General features: G+C 40.4%; 1 non-coding gene across 1 annotated transcript; it reads left to right on the top strand.

Moving 5' to 3' along the window:
• The first annotated feature begins 7,541 nt into the window (after window positions 1–7,541).
• On the top strand, window positions 7,542–7,652 carry LOC137743956 (small nucleolar RNA R71). The gene has a single exon (XR_011069562.1). It is a non-coding gene; the product is annotated as a small nucleolar RNA R71 (small nucleolar RNA).
• The last annotated feature ends 2,897 nt before the right edge of the window (window positions 7,653–10,549 follow it).

Genomic DNA, 10,549 nt, shown 5'->3' with positions numbered 1-10,549 from the left:
CAAACACGCCAACTAGTCGTGGGCTTTGTGGGCACAAGCTCTTTGTTTTCATTCTTCATCACCGTGATTCCCACCTTCTTAGGTACCACCTGAATAGCACTCACCCATTTGCTATCAGAAATGGGATATATGATCCCCACATCTAACAACTTCAACACTTCATTCCTCACAACTTCCTTCATGTGTGGATTGAGCCTTCTTTGTGGTTCACAGGTTGACTTTGCTCCTTCTTCCAAAAGAATCCTATGCATGCACATGGTAGGGCTTATTCCCTTGATGTTAGTTTTTGGCTCGTCAATTTGTGTCCTTTTCTGTTTAGGATTGTTTTAGGGAAAGGGTGCACCAATTCTTCTCCTAGAAGGGCTAGGAAAGAATCTTAGTTTCCTTATTCAATGTAGATTAGAAATCCTAGAAGTCTATTTGGAATTGGAAAGGAAGTCTAAATTCCTATTCCACTTAGAATAGGAATTATAATCTGTAAAGGACATGTAAGCCAACCCTATATCTATAAATAGGGTGCGGCAAGGCTGATTTTCAGCAGAGAGAAAACAGCCAAACAGCAGAGAGGTTTGAGATTAGTTCTAGGGTTTGCATAAGTTCTGTAATCTCTATTATTAATCAAAGAAGAGGTGATTTCTCTACCTAGGGAAATCACAACTGGACGTAGGCATAAGTTCTGCCGAACCAGTATAATTCTTGTGTGTTTCTAAGTTTTCTATATTTGCTAGTTTAGTCTATTGCCGTTGGTTACATCAAAGAACAAGGTCCAGTGAGCGGGGTTTTTTCAACAATTGGTATCAGAGCTAGGATCAAGGTGTTCTACGATGTTAAAAGGGAAGATGAATGCGGATCAAGGACCTGCGTTAAAACCCTTTGACGGCAAGGATGACTTCACGGATTGGCAAAGGATGATGAAGAACGTACTGATACAGCAGGATTTGGATGATGCACTTGATGGTAAGAAGCCGGAAAGCATGACAGAAGCAGCATGGAAAAAGGTTCTCAAGAAGGCCAAGAGTTCTATCGAGATCCATCTCACAAGATCAGTTCGGTCACACATCACCGAAAAGATGTCTGCCCAGGAAGCATGGGAAAAATTGGAGAATGTTTATATGGGAAAAACCGTGTCCAATAAACTTTTTCTAAAGGATGAACTATTCGGGCTTCGACTAGAAGAATGAGGTGATATTGAAGATCACGTATGCAGGTTCCAGAATTGCATAGCTAATCTTCAGAAAGTCGAAGAAACTTACAAAGATGATGATATGGCTATCATCCTGCTAAGGTCTCTACCTTCGTCTTTCAAGCACTTTCGAACAACTCTAATGTTTGGAAAAGAGTCCTTGAAGCTTGAAGACGTAATTCAAGCTCTTCAGTCATATGCTAAACTAGATGATATAACTGAAAGCTCTCAAGGCCTTTATGCCAAAGGCAAGGAGAGGGGGCGGGAAAAGACAAGAGAAGAGAAAACTGGCAACAGAGGTAGGTCAAAATCCAAGAAGAAAAAAGAAAAGAAGGAAGGTTGCTTCGAATGTGGTTCAGCCGATCATTGGAAGAGGAACTGCAAGATTTGGAAAGAAAAGAAAGCCAAGATGGAAGGAAGCTCAGGTTCCGCTAGTGCAGTCACCGAACATAAGAGTGACGGGGAACTTCTTTCGGTAACATCGGGCTCCAAGGCTTTCAATTGGATTTTGGATACTGGATGCACGTTTCATATGTGTGCAGTAAAAGAATGGTTCGATACTTTCAAAGAAGTCAGCAGCGGGGAAGTCTTAATGGGGGATGATTCTTCATGTCCTGTAAGAGGAATCGGCACTGTTCGAATCAGAATGTTCGATGGGATGATACGAGCTTTAGGGAACGTCAGGTATGTCCCTAGACTAAGAAAGAATTTGATTTCCTTGGGTACTTTAGATGAGGCCGGTTATGGGTACAAGTCTAAAAAAGGAAGACTCAGGGTAACCAAAGGATCGCTAGTGGTAATGCGGGGTGACCTACAACCCAATAAGTTGTATAAGTTAATTGGGACCACTATAGTCGGGGGAGCAGCTGTTTCTGTAAATCAAAGTATAGAAGACAAGACTGAACTATGGCATCATAGGCTCGGGCACATAAGCCAGAAGGGATTGCAAGAATTACACAAGCAAGGCCTGTTGGAAGGCGTGTCAGCTTGCAAACTGGACTTTTGTGAATACTGTGTTCTTGGGAAGCAAAGAAAGGTATCGTTCGCAAGTAGCAGTGCAGATAGCCGAAGTAAGGAGCAACTCAGCTATATTCACTCAGATGTTTGGGGTCCTGCTCCAACTAAATCAAATGGTGGAGCCAGGTATTTTGTTACTTTCATGGATGATTTTTCTAGGAAGGTTTGGATTTATTTCATGAAGCAAAAATCCGAGGTTTTTGCAAAGTTCAAGGAATGGAAAACAGAAACCGAGAATCAAACTGGAAGAAAGATCAAGTATCTGAGAAGTGACAATGGAGGTGAATATATAAGTAATAAGTTCACCGATTACTGCAAGCAGGAATGCATCATAAGGCACTTCACAGTAAAGAAGAATCCCCAACAAAATGGAGCTGCTGAGAGGATGAACCGAACTCTCATGGAGAGAGAAAGGAGCATGCGATTTCATGCAGGATTGCCTGATAGTTTTTGGGCAGAGGCTGTTAATCATGCAAGTTATTTGATTAACAGATCACCATCTACAGTTCTCGGTTTTAAGAGTGCAGAAGAGGTATGGTCTGAGAAGCCGGTGGATTATTCCAAGCTCAGGGTGTTCGGCTGTAGTGCTTATGCACATATTCCAAGTGACGAAAGGTCCAAGCTCAAACCGAAGTCTATACATTGCATATTCCTAGGTTTTGAGAAAGGAGTGAAGGGTTTCAAGCTTTGGGATTTCAACAACAGGAAAAAGGTTGTCAGTCGAGATGTTGTCTTTGATGAGACAACCATGCCTCTGAATAAAGTCGAGAGCAGTAGGGAGAAGAAGGATGATGCTGGAATTGAAGCAAAAAAGATTCCGTTAATCAGTTCAGATGAAGAAGAAGCTCAGGTGGAGCAAATTGAGCAAGAGGCCGAATCTGATGGTTTTGAGGAAGAAGAAGAGCATCAACATCATTCACTAGTTAGGAATCAGGTGGAGCAAGAAACAGGGCAGATTGAAGGTACTCCAATCCGCCAGATATCCCAAAGGAGTCAAACTCCACCCAACAATCCACCTGCATTCCAAAGATGCATAGCACTGGACAAACCTAAGCGGAACAAGAAGAAACTTGACAGGTTTGGGTTTGACCAAAACGAAGTTAATTATGCTCTTAACATTAGTCAAGGAGATTCGACTACTTATCGAGAAGCTATAGCAAGTGATGAGCGAGATAGTTGGATAAGTGCTATGACAGAGGAAATGGAGTCTCTTTACAAGAACTCTGTTTGGGAGTTGGTTCCTAAACCCAAAGACAGAAAGCTAGTTGGATGCAAGTGGGTATTTAGGAAAAAGGAAGGACTACATGAACAAGATGCCGTGAGATTCAAAGCAAGGCTCGTGGCTAAGGGGTACTCACAAAAGGAAGGGGTGGATTATGATGAGATCTTTTCACCTGTAGTCAAGCATACTTCTATCCGATTGCTTTTAGCAATGGCATCTCAGCATGACATGGAGATTGAGCAGATGGATGTGAAGACAGCGTTTCTTCATGGGGATTTAGAGGAGACGATATTCATGGCTCAACCAGAAGGGTTTGTTGAATATGGGAAAGAAAACCTAGTATGTCAGCTAAGGAAGTCCCTGTATGGCCTGAAACAGTCTCCAAGACAGTGGTACAAGAGGTTTGATTCATTCATGCTGAAAATTAATTTTAGAAGGTGTTTGTATGACTGTTGTGTGTACTATCATGTGTTCCAAGATGGGATGATCATATTGCTATTGCTATATGTGGATGACATGTTAATTGCTTGTCAAGACAAGTCTAGAATTCAAGACTTGAAAAGGATGTTGAGCGAGGAGTTCGACATGAAGGATCTAGGTGCCGCACAAAAGATCCTTGGCATGGAAATTCAAAGAGATAGGACCGCTGGAAGGATTTGGATATCACAAGCCAAGTATATTCAGAAGGTTCTTGAGAAGTTCAACATGCAAGAAGCAAAGGTAGTTTCGACTCCTTTGGCAGCTCACTTCAAGTTAAGTGGACAACAGTGTCCTACGTCCGAGGAAGAGCAACAAGAAATGAAGAAGGTGCCTTATGCTAATGTCGTGGGCTGCCTCATGTATGCAATGGTATGCACACGTCCTGACATAGCTCAAGCAATCAGTGTCGTTTCCAGATACATGGCAAATCCAGGAAAGCAACATTGGGATATAGTCAAGTGGATTTTGCGTTATTTGAAGGGTTCTTGGCGACAAAGGATTATGTTTGAGAAGCAAAAGGAAAATGCAGGGGTGTTAGGATATGTGGATGCCGATTATGCAGGGGACTTGGACAAGAGAAGGTCAACTTCTGGTTATGTGTTTACATGCGCAGGAGGACCAATCAGTTGGAGGGCACTACTGCAACCAATTACAGCTTTATCGACCACAGAGGCAGAGTATATTGCATTGGCCGAAGCTGGAAAGGAAGCAATTTGGCTTAGTGGCTTGGTAAGTCAAATGGGAATCACTCAAGATTGTGTGAAGCTTAAGTGTGATAGTCAAAGTGCCATTCACTTGGCAAAGAATCAGGTTTTTTCTGGAAGATCAAAGCACATTGAAGCAAGATATCACAGAATCAGAGATTGGGTGGAGTCTAAGGAAATTTGGATTGAAAAGGTTCATACGGATGACAATGCCGCAGATTTCCTTACAAAGATAGTGCCGGCCAAGAAGTTCAAACATTGTTTGAACTTGATCAATCTCGTTGATTGATTAAAGTGGAGCACCTCCTCACCTGAGGTGCAATGAGGCAAGTAGGAGGTTGCCAAGGTGAAGACTCTTGAAGTTTTTCCAGAGCTACTTCAAGAAGGTTCAAGGATACTCTGGGGTGCAAACGATCAAGACTTGGTTTGACTCACCAAGGTGGAGATTGTTAGTTTTTGGCTCGTCAATTTGTGTCCTTTTCTGTTTAGGATTGTTTTAGGGAAAGGGTGCACCAATTCTTCTCCTAGAAGGGCTAGGAAAGAATCTTAGTTTCCTTATTCAATGTAGATTAGAAATCCTAGAAGTCTATTTGGAATTGGAAAGGAAGTCTAAATTCCTATTCCACTTAGAATAGGAATTATAATCTGTAAAGGACATGTAAGCCAACCCTATATCTATAAATAGGGTGCGGCAATGCTGATTTTCAGCAGAGAGAAAACAGCCAAACAGCAGAGAGGTTTGAGATTAGTTCTAGGGTTTGCATAAGTTCTGTAATCTCTATTATTAATCAAAGAAGAGGTGATTTCTCTACCTAGGGAAATCACAACTGGACGTAGGCATAAGTTCTGCCGAACCAGTATAATTCTTGTGTGTTTCTAAGTTTTCTATATTTGCTAGTTTAGTCTATTGCCGTTGGTTACATCAAAGAACAAGGTCCAGTGAGCGGGGTTTTTTCAACACTTGATAGCTGCAATAGACCAACCAATAACTGATTTGAACTCTTTTAACACCCTAATTAGTTTATCTTCTTCATTTGGGGTGAGGTCAGAAGTTATGATAACTGGAAGAGTTTCAAATTCAGCTAGATATGCATACTTTAGATGTGGTGGAAGTGGTTTAAGTTCAAGTTTTGGTGCCTTAACAGTGGAAGTGGTTAAATGTGACCTCGATGGTTCTAAAGGCTCTAAAAGAGGTAAAATATTCAAAGGATACGGTGCCAATGCTTCCAAGGCAGCTACCTCTTCCATGAGTGCATCTTCTTCATCAAACTCATCTTGAGATTGACTCAAAACAGTTTGTAATGGTTCATTAGATTGTGCCTGCAAGAACTTAGAGAAAACAAGCGAATCAAGCACATCAATGGCATAACAATCAAGAGATGAAGAAGGATGTGAAAGAGACTCAAACACTTTGAATTGAACGGTCTCTCCTAGCACTGTCATGGTGAGGAGTCCATTTTGCACATCAATGATGGTCTTGGCCGTGGCCATAAACGGTCTCCCAAGCAAAATAGGCAACTCTCGGTCATGTATAGGAGCTTCTTCCATGTCCAACACTACAAAATCCGCAGGCAAGATTAGTTTATCAATTTAAACTAGAATATCCTCTACTATACCTCTTGGATATTTCACGGATCTGTCCGCAAGTTGTAATGAGATGGTGGTGGCTTTCAATTCCCCCAAACCTAGTTGAATGTACACGGAATAAGGCATTAAGTTGATGTTAGCACCTAAGTCAAGCATCGCCTTCTCTACCTTCTTGTCCCCTATGGTGATGTTGATAGAAAAACTTCCTGGATTCTTGAGCTTTGGTGGAAGTTTTCTTTGCAACACGGCACTTACATTCTCGGACACCACTACCTTCTCATGTGGTCCATACTTCCTTTTGTAGTTGTTTAACTCTTTGAAGAACTTCCCATAAGCTGGCATGTTCCTAATGACATCAAGCAAAGGTAAGTTAACATTCACCTTACTTAGAATATCAAAAATCTCCTTAAATGACTTATCCTGCTTGCTCTTGGCAAGTCTTCCAGGGAATGGTATTGGTGGAGTGTAAGGTTTCTCGGCCTTGTGAAGATTTGGTGCTTCAAACGAGGGGGTAGCATGGCTTGGTTCCTCATTTGGTTTCTCATTTTCTCCTTGAGTAACCCCTGCATTCACATGATCAGATTCATTAGTAACTTCATTGCCAACTCTATTATTGATAACCTTACCACTTTTAAGTGTAGTGATTGCTTTGGCTTGCTCTTGGTTCCTTTGGAGTATCACGGGTTGGCTTGGAAACTTTCCAACCTCTCTTTGGCTCAAGGCATCTGCAATCTGCCCCAATTATGTCTCCATTTTGGTTAGAGCCGCCGAATGTTGTTGGAGAGTGCTATTGGTGGTTTGTTGGAATTGCAAGGTATTTTGGGCTAACAATTTAACCGTATCCTCAAGAGTAGGTTTTGGTTGGAAGTTTTGGAATTGATTGTTGTTCTTCCACGAAAGATTGGGATGATCTCTCCAACTTGGGTTATATGTATTGGAATACACATCATTCCTTGGCCTTTGATTGTAAGAATTCATGAGGTTCACTTGCTCTTGGACATACTCGGGGTAAGCCTCCCTAGATGGACATTGATGAGTAAGGTGGCTTGGTATGTTGCAAATGGCACACACTTCACTTGCTTTTGGCACCATGTTGAGCACGAATTCAAGCTTCTTTTCTAGGTTAGCTACCTGCAAAGAAAGATCATGATTAGAGCTTGTTTCATATACTCCAACTCTCTTACCCCTTACATCTTTGTGTTGGGCATTAGATCCCAACATCTCATAAATGTTATATGACTTTTGAGCATTCTTTTTCTTCCAAGCTCTACCTGCTGCATTATCAACAGTTGATTGACATGTTTGGGTTAGTCCATCATAGAAAATTTGCATTTGTAAGTGAAGAGGTAACCCATGGTGTGGACATTGCAACAAAAGGCCTTTAAAGCGTTCCCAACACTCATTGAAAGGTTCTCCATCATCTTGTTTGAAGTTGAAGATTTGTCCCCTTAATGTGGCTGTCTTTTGAGTGGAAAAGAACTTTTCCAAAAACTTCTTAGCCACGACATCCCATGTGGTGAGTGAACCAGGTACTAGAGTCATTAACCAACCCTTGGCCCTATCTTTCAAGGTGTAAAGGAACACTCTCATCCTCAGATTTGCTTCACTTACTCCCTGTAAAGGTAAACCACTCACAACATTGTAAAATTCTTTAATATGAGCTAAAGGATCTTCATTAGGTAAGCCATAAAAAGAAGGAAACATATGGAAATGTGAAGATTTAAGATCATAGTTTCTAGCTTCTGTGGGCAGTAAGATGCATGAAGGTGAATTTGGTATGATTGGTTGAGCAAAATCCTCCAAAGCTCGAAGATCATCTTGGTCGCCCGCCATCTCTTCTTCTCTTTCCCAATTAAAGTGCTCCGATCCTTCACTTGTTGGACTAGACGGTTTCCCTTCCTCTTCTTCACGGACAATGGAGGAACTTGTTAGCACAAAGCTTTCCAAAGTGTTGCCCTTTAACCGTTCAATTCTTTGGCCTAATTCAGCAAGTCTATTTGACATATACTACCTGAAACAAGATAAAACAAGTTCTGAATAAAAATCAGAAATCTACTTAAAATGAAAAGAACAAGGTTTAATATCAAAACAAGCAATTATAAGGGACTGAAATCAGTCCCCGGCAACGGCGCCATTTTGATTGTTGTTTTCCTTCCTAGTGCTAAAATAGGTTTAGTATAATGGCACAAGTAAGGGTGTCGAATCCACAGAGACTAATTGGACCTATATAATCACTTGTTTTGCAAGAACTCTTTACTAGAGAAATAAAACTAATCAATGTAGGCAGATTTGTTGTTGTAACTTGAAAGCATAAGGAAATGAAGTAAACACAAAATGAATGAATCAACAGCTAATAAAATGAGATAGTACCAATGGAGATGAAGCTAGGGATTCGATTTTACCATTGCTAACCCAAGGCCATGCTTGTTGAATCAGATTATACTCATCCATCTACCTATTTCTTGAGTTTGTTTCACTTAGATATGATAAACCATATGATGTGTGGATTTGATCAAATGTCTCTAATCATGAGCCTAATTGTGATGTGCAACTTTGGTTCCTAATCAAGAATATGTAGTGCACAAGAAACTTTCACAAAACCAAAGGGAACACTCGGCAAGATGTTTGCAAAACATTCCCTTCATTCATTCACATATCCACCAAGATTATGCAAGATGTGTGCTTTAATCTTGGCTAAACAACCTGTGGTTAATTCAAATGATGATCAAGCATTAAAATCAACACACTAAGTCACAATTAAATCGGAGAATGAAACAAGAAATAGATAGATTAAATGAGAATTCTGAATTAACTACATGGCAATCTTGCAAGGCTACATCGAATCCCTAGAGAGAGATTAGTTACACTTCATGTTTACAAAAGGTTTGACATAAAAATATATAATATGAGTGAACATAGGATTAAGAAGAAAGAACCCTTGAAGCAAAACTGATGTCGAAATCCCTTAAGAGTTGCCTTCGGTGTTGGTGCTCCAAGTGTGTTGTAAATGAAGGTGGAGCGGCTAAGGTTGAATGGTTTCTGCGAATGGGAGAGTGTATGGACAGTTTCTGCGAATGGGAGAGTGTATGGAATGGAATGAAGCCGAGAAGAGATTGTGTAGAAATGGAATGGGAGCTTGCGGCAAAGGGAAGATTGGATGTGTTTGTGGTGTCTTGTGTATGAAAATGAGATGTGATTTTTGTGTATGAATGCATGGGTTTTTATAGGGGGAATGAGAGAATATGTGGGTGATTGTTTAAGAGTGAATGTGGTTGTTATGATTGAGAGTGCATGTGGATGAAATAATGATGGAAAAAGAGCTAGGTTGTTGGTGGAAAGGCAAGGGAAGTGCACGGCATTGAGTTGTTGTTGGTGTGTGAATGCATGTATTGAATGATTAAAGTGCATGTGGGTGAATATGTGGCTGAAATGATGAAGTATGAAGGTGGAAATGCATGTGTTGAATTGGTGGTGCAATGATGAAAGAGTAAGTGCATGTGTGTGTGAATGGTGGTGCAATGATGAAAGAGTAAGTGCATGTGTGTGTGAATGGTGGTAGCTAGGGTGAATTATGATGAATGCATGTGGAATAAAGATGGAGAAGGTGGTGTAATGATGAAGTGGAATGGCTGAAAATGAAAGGGGAAGTGCAAGGCACGGCAATGGGTGTTTCTTGATGGTTTTGGGGTTGTGATGCATGTGAATGCATGTGGCTAAGGGTTGTTGATTGGGCTAGAGGTTTTGCATGGCTCAAAGGATTGTTTGATTGGGCTAGGCCCTTTGTTTTATGTCCAAAGTGCATACAAGGCTTTCAAATTCGTCCAACACTTTGGCTCCAAGCATATGCTATCCATTCCAAGCCCAATTTTGCTCCAAAATGCTCCAAAATGCATCTTTTTGCTTCCTTAGCCATATGAACCTAAAAACACACGAAAATGGCTTAAACTACTAAAACAACTATGAATTAACAACATAGATGCACGAAAACAAGCTAAGTAAGTCGCCTAAATATGCTCCTATCAATAGGCTTATTCCTTCTTCTTAGTAATTAGAACTTGGACCATTTGGAAATGGATTGAAGGCTTGGGCCTTATGGTTGTGTGGATTAGGCTTGAATATAATATAGCCTAAATACAATTAATTAATCAGATTCATTAATTTTAATTTTCGGATTAAGTTTTTTAATTAATTTATTAATTAAAAAAACGTTTTGATTAAAAGACACATCTATTAGAAAGAGTTGTACGTTTTGATTAAAAGACACAGCTATTAGAAAGAGTTGTGTACTTTCAAATACACAGTATCCAAGTGAGAATCATCTTTTCTTCCTCTTTATCTTCCGTACAAAATTTCTAG

This window comes from Pyrus communis, chromosome 8 (assembly GCF_963583255.1).
Source record: "Pyrus communis chromosome 8, drPyrComm1.1, whole genome shotgun sequence".
NCBI classification, from domain to species: Eukaryota; Viridiplantae; Streptophyta; class Magnoliopsida; order Rosales; family Rosaceae; genus Pyrus; species Pyrus communis.
The sequence above is the reverse complement of the archived record's forward strand: the minus strand, read 5'-3'. Positions and strand labels throughout refer to the sequence as shown.